The sequence below is a fragment of the Peromyscus eremicus genome, chromosome 10 (assembly GCF_949786415.1).
Source record: "Peromyscus eremicus chromosome 10, PerEre_H2_v1, whole genome shotgun sequence".
NCBI classification, from domain to species: Eukaryota; Metazoa; Chordata; class Mammalia; order Rodentia; family Cricetidae; genus Peromyscus; species Peromyscus eremicus.
This window is the reverse complement of record NC_081426.1, coordinates 16,137,061-16,144,217: the sequence shown is the minus strand read 5'-3', so window position 1 is coordinate 16,144,217 and position 7,157 is coordinate 16,137,061.

Sequence of the window (7,157 nt, the reverse complement as noted above, 5' to 3'; positions counted from 1 at the left end):
AAATTAAAATCTTATCAGCATCTTAAAATTCTACAGTTGTCTTCCTTTGATTAATGATATGAAAGTCGTGCGGGTTTTTTTTCTTTCCTGTGTACATTTTAGTGACTTGTCAAGAAAAAGAACTCATGCTGATTAATCTTTTCTTTTTCACTGTGTGACTCACAGGTGTGCTAACAGTTATGCCTCTATGGAAACGTTCCTTTGTAACTGTTTTCCAAGGTGAGAAGACAGGAAGTAATGAGGCAGTAGGAAAGATTCTGCTTTCGCGGATCCGGAGGTACTCATGCTGACTGAAATGATAAAGTAGAGGATTGTGGGTTGAACTGGTCTGTGCACCTGAGGGAGACCCCCAGGGTAGATGCTGACTGATTCTGTGAGGCACAGGGAGGTCAAGACTGCAGTTTCCGTCTGGATGGTTTTCAATTGTTTCTTGTTTTATCTGAAAAGGGCACTAATAATCCGTCATTCCACCCTAAAATTGCACTAACGCTTCCTCCTCACATCATGTATCTCAACCTAAGTAATAAGCACACTGCAAGTAAAATTCTGTTATTTTTCCTGTGATGGACAGGTGGACTCGGCCAATCACAGCAATCGAGCATCAAGAAATCACAGTTGGCCAAATGATCAGACTGTGTCCAAAGAACACCAGTGAGAACTGCAACTGCCCAGGGAGTCCCCACGTGCCTGTTTTCCTTTGGTCTGTCATTCTTCCTCCCTGAACTGTAGGACATCTAGAGATGCACTACCTGTCTAGAGAATGACTGGATTCTTGAGACTTTCCTTCAAATAAACTCTGCTAAAGTTGTCAAGATTTGCGTTTAGAAACTGTTACCATATCAGTAGCCAACTTCTTATATTAAAACAAGGTAAAAATATAATGCATTAATCAAAGCAATCAATAATTCTTCTGCCATTATTTAGTAGTAAAATATAAGGTATTTTTATTCTTTACAACCCCTAATAAGTGCCCTGTGTATTAAATACCTCTTGGTTTAGTTATAAGCATACTTTAAAAGAAAGGTGGGTAAAACAGTGGTATAAAGAAATAAAAGGGAATAATGGAACAAAAAGGGTTAAACAGGCAGGGGACCAGAGGGTAGAGTAGAGGAGGGGATACAGAGAGTACAGAGAGGGATTACTAAGGAATTCTTGAAAATATCATATGAAAACCTACTACTGTAGAATGTAGAAGCTTTCTAAACACACACACACACACACACATACATACAATGTAATTATGTATAAACACATATATTAAAAATAATTTAAATGTAGTAATCCTCTAATGGGGCAACAATGACCTTACTAGACAGAAAATCTAACAAGTAAAAGCCCAGTGCCAGTGCCAGGAATGGGTTATCTCTTTTGAAGTTCTTTGCTAATTAGGTTCCATAGACAACCAGATATGTCACAGGCTATTGCTTAACCACCCGAACTTGATGGTAAACCCTGTTGCTGATGACACCACATGCTGGAGTCTTAGGACATGGAGGCATAAGCTGGTACTGACTTAGAAGCTTCATCCCTACTGGCAATCTTTCACAGTGCTGGTAGAGGAGAAAAGTAATTACTAACCTTACCTAGCTATGAGCCCCATGAGTTACATTAACTATCAGCCTAGGAAGACATACCCACTGGTGTAAAAGTATCATGAGTATCATAGGAGTAACCAACCACTTTCTGATTGAAATTAAGGCACCACAAGAGGAAACCAATACCTGATACCATTATTATGCCCAGGAACCTGTGGCTATAACCTAGTGCTATTATTTTGCTAACTGGACATAGCATTAAACTGACTCCTAAGGACTCAGCTATACCCATAGATTAGTACATATCTCAAGCCTCGTCAGACAAGTTTCTTTAGTAGTTAGCAGTTAACACAGAGAGCCACAACTAGTCAGGGTGTAAAGAATTAAGAGACTGTAGAATGCTTACCCCTAAATCTACATCTATATCATAACACCTCCACCCAAGGTTCACAGAGCATTGTTGAAGGGAGGATAGTGATAATGGCAATAGTCAGGGGCAATGGATGGCTATGAGGAAATAGTATTTTCTGGACACAGCAGAACTTTTGCACATATGAACTTGGAGTAAGCATGGCAGCATGCACAAGACCTGAACAAACTAAGCCAAAAAAAACCAAAAAAAAAAAAAAAAAAAAACAAAAACAAAAACCAAAAAACCGTGCAACACGGAGAAAAGAGTTGGACTGAGGTAATTTGTTAATTGATAGGTGCTGGGAGAAGAAGAGTCAATTTACTGTAAATATGGGGGTTACTGAAAAGTCAACCATGCTCCAATGGATGCTCACCAGCTGAAGACTATGCGGATAACACAAATTGGATTTGATGGGCTAAAAAAGTGAAGTGTACAGAGCTGTGTGAGTAGAGAATGTAAATTGAATCTAAGAGGAACTTGAGGGTGTGTAAATATAATCAAATTACAGTATAAAATTATTAATGAATCAGTTAAGATTACTTTCATGTGTCTTACTAAATACAATGGAATAAATATCTATCAAGACATTAAAAGACTAGGAACAATATTAGGTTTTATCTATAGGAATAGTAATTAAGTTTAGTGATTTGCAAAGAGAATCTTATCACTATTCTTGAAGTCAGTCAAGGAATCTCACTAGGGAATCATATTACCTGTTTATATGGGGGAAAGTTAGCTCTTTATAATTAAGAGAATAATTTTTTGAGAAAATGTTGTAATACATGGACTTTTTGTTATATGTTGCTGTATCTTTTTCTTACTAACTTTCTGTCCATTGTTTATCTTTTCCTAAAACAAAAAATACTGAGTGCAGGAATTTTGTGCAACAAAATTTGTTGCATGGTTGACTTTTCAGTAACCCCCATATTTACAGTAAATTGACTCTTCTTCTCCCAGCACCTATCAATTAACAAATTACCTCAGTCCAACTCCTTTCTCCGTGTTGCAGGGGTTTTTGGTTTTTGTTTTTTGTTTTTTTTTTTTTTTTTTTTTTTTGGCTTAGTTTGTTCAGGTCTTGTGCATGCTGCCATGCTTACTCCAAGTTCATATGTGCAAAAGTTCTGCTGTGTCCAGAACTTACCTTTGTATTCTCTAAAACTAGATACATGACATACACACAATAAATAGTTTTTCATGGTCAATTGACTCAATAAATGAAATTATGTTATCTTAGTCTCCTACCAAAGACTCTTACAAATGGCAGCTAGATTACTCCTGTAGCATATTCTGTTCAGTCTATAGTGTTCATCATATGTTGTTCTCTTTGTAAATTTCCAGATTTCCAGATCAGCCTTTTCCCCCACTATACTCTATGAGACTTCATAATTAATCATATTACAATTGGTGGCAAACATGAAAACTAAACAATTCCTTTAGAAATATGGAATAGATAATTTTTAAAATCTCATTTTGTGACTTAACTATCTCCCAAATACAAATATCATTTCCTACAAAAATAACAGAGGACACCTACATTTATGATGTCCCCAAAAATTATCCCATATCTGACTACCAATGGTTAGAAACCTCTCTTAGTGAACTTACAAAGTACTTTTTTCCCAGTAGTTTTACTTTGTACTGTCTCTGCACTTGAAGAAACGCCACCTTTACCATGGGGATGCCTTCATCACAGTCATTTCAATAGCTCCAAGGGAAACATATTGCATTACTGGTGCCTTAATAATCCAGGGTGTTTACAGTATTTATCATAAAGAACAACAAAAAAATGAGAATGGACTCCAATGTTCTCTGTTAGAGTGGTTCATTTTAGAACACTGAATGTATTCATTTAGCTACTTGTTCAATTAACTTCTGCTTGATTTGCCAAGACCCTGTAATTACACAGTGTTTGTTAATCTTGCTGCTAGTTCATGCCTGGAAAGACCAATTGCCTCAAGTCAGCATTTCTGGGCCACCAATCAACCCTTCCTACCTGAAATGTCATTTGAGGTTTTCTCAAATTTTGTAGGGAGGTTACATGATTTCTCTCATGGGGACACAAGCCTTAGGACAAGAAGCAAGAAGAAAATTGTCAGGAGCTTCTGGAGTCTTGTACCACCTCATACTTGGTTACTGTCATGGCAAAGTGCACAGTGTGAGAGAAAAGAGGGTCACTCTCCCTCCCCTTTTAAACAGTGTTTGAGAGCACCAATGCAGTGAGTGAAGCCAGGGGAGGATTTTGTGCATCCTGGAAGCAACATCCATTTTTTACTTACCAGACTGGCTGACAATTGCAACAACAAAAATTAGTAGAGGATGATAAAGGCAAAGAGCCAGGTGGGTGTTTTCCTAAGTTCTCTTTCAAGTTAATAAGGTAAACATTTTCATACACCTTTTGAATGAAATACAAAAACAAAGACCTAGCAGGGCCATATCTTAATATAACAGCAGATGAGTAGATTCTGAAATTTTGAAATTATAAGGATATTGAGGATAAATTTAGTTCCCCCCAAATTCCCTGTCCTATCAGGCATTGTGCAGCCTGAAAGGTGAAATAGTAATGTGTTCTACATCTTACATAATATAATATATACATGCTTATATAAAATTTATACATATAAATAATATAAGTATAATTTGAAAATGTGTAATTTCAAAGTAAGTCAATAAATGTAAAATATGAATAGTTATATATTAAAATATTATATTGAGAAGCCCTCAAAGAGGATTTCACAAAACTAGTCTCATAAAATTCACAAAATTAATGAACATTTTAAGAAAATAACCCATTTTATTTGGTATATGAAAAACATTAATTAATATAATGACATGTTGTGTTGTGAAGAATTTAGTATGGAATACCATAAACAATTCCAATTTCTCCGACCATACTGGGGATTGAAACCAGAACCTCACATAAGCTAAGCAATTAATTTGTCACTGATCATTAGCCCAAGTATTCCGTAGTATTATATTATTATTATTGTTGTTGTTGTTGTTGTTAATATGTGTGCCTATTTGTCTTCTGTTGTACTTTTAGGAGAGTTGGGAATCTTGAAACCTCACCTCACTCCATTTAGAATGTGGCACTCTTTATTCTTGGGATATTGGTATTTGATGTTATTTGTTATTACTTGTTATAAAGGCTCCTGTCCATAGTATAACATCTTACAACATCTTGCACTTTTTGGTTATGTGATAGTAGAATTCAGTTTTTCCACCTTGGTATGCCTAGCTGTGTATCTGCCAGTCAAAATGAGCTGCTAACAGCATGCACTTCACTCTACTCATTTTCACAGGAAGATGATCAGTTTGCATTTAGCTATTGAGACATCTGCCATGTTTGCTTCTTATTTTACATATTACTCACAATATTCACACTTGTTTCAGGTAATTAAGAAACTTTAAGTTTGCTTTTATTTTCACTTCTAGCTTAGTTGCTTTTATTTTGTTTGTGGCTTAGTGGCTATTCCATTGGTAACAATATTAACTGAATATGTCTCAGTCTACATATAAATACTATATCAATTCATAGGTAGTACAGATTCTACTAAAATTATTTCATTTTGGTGCCATTACTCAACAGGCTATTTTTCTTAAACCCATAAAATATTTTAATTAAATTTAGGAAATGTTTTAAATGGAATATGAAAATTGGTTGTTACCCAGGTTCTTTTTCTCCTTCAGCAGAAACACCTTTCTGTATTTTTCACCCTTCATTTTAACCAAACAAATTTCATAAACATTATCTCTAGAACAAGTATGGAAGCTCCAACTTTCTTGCCTTTCAATTATTGTTGTTGCTTTTAAACAGGGGTCTTATTTTGCCTCCAAATGTCTCCCGTTTTAAAATTTTATTTTTGTTGTAATCAAGTGTGTGTGTGTGTGTGTGTGTGTGTGTGTGTGTGTGTGTGTGTGTAGGTCTGTGCACATGAGTACAGGCATTCATAGAGGCCAGAAGTGAGCAATGGATTCCCTGGAACTGGAGGTACAGGTGATTGTGATCTGCCGGATGTAGATCTTGGGAACTTAACTTGGTCCTCTGTAACAGCTTACCTTCTGAATCATCACTGCAGACCCTTCATTTTTCTTAAATACTAAGTTTTATATTATAGGATATTTAGAATAGTTATTAAAGTTGTAAAGCAAACAGGGCTCCTCCATACCCTTGTTTTCCCACCTTGAATTTATTTTTCAGTGCTGAGACTTGAACCTAGGTTCATTTATTCTAAATAAGCGCTCTACCACTGAGGTATATGACACCTTTCCTTCTGACATTTGCCTTAATGCATTGATGAAAGACCTTTGTTACCAACAATGAGCTTATCATCCTGAGTTATAAGGTTCCAAACATAAGCACAAACCAGGTGTCCTTACTAACATGTATGAAGATTCTGTCACAGGACCTCAAACTGATAAATGTTCATCTTCTATTCTTTTGAAGTGCTGGAAACATTAAGCTATTGTCATCTGAATGGCATTGTTTTTGTTTCTAGTTAGAAGCTACTAGAAATAATGCCCTTTTGGGGTTTTAGTGTTGTTTTTCTCAGATCTAGCCTTCCTGATTTCACTTAAATCTCTTGGTCTTCTCCACTTATAGGTTTCCTCAAAATTTGGAATTTATGTGATGGGATATGATTTTCTTCCCTTTATCCCTTTATGATACATCAATTAAATGCATTATGTTCCTTGGCAGTATTTTCATTTGATTCTAGTGATATTGTATCCACTTCCATCTGAATTTTTTTAATGGTATGTGATCAATTTTAGATAGATCCTGTGCTTCAAACTGATGTGAATTTCTTCTTAGTTTGGTCTTTGTTTGCTCTCTGCTAGAGGCAAAAGCTAGCAAATAGTATTCCTCTCTAAGGAAGAACTAAGGCATTGCAAACTAATTTATTTTAGATTTTGCATAAACTAATCTGTTTGCGACTTACTTTTATTTACATGTCAGTTAATCCAGTATGATGTAAAGCTTGAAATAATTGTTAGCATCCCCTTTGCCAAGGTCTTTAACCTAGATCTCCAGTGCACTCCTTCCCTATTAATATCTTTGCTCAAAGTTCCCAGCATATCTGACCTCAGAACAATGTATGTGCATGATACTGGCTAAGCTGTAAACCAGAGTTCTTCTCTGTCTTGTTTGGATTCAATTATCTTACAGAATATATTAATATTAATTCATATCTACCTTTCATGTTTCTACCAGT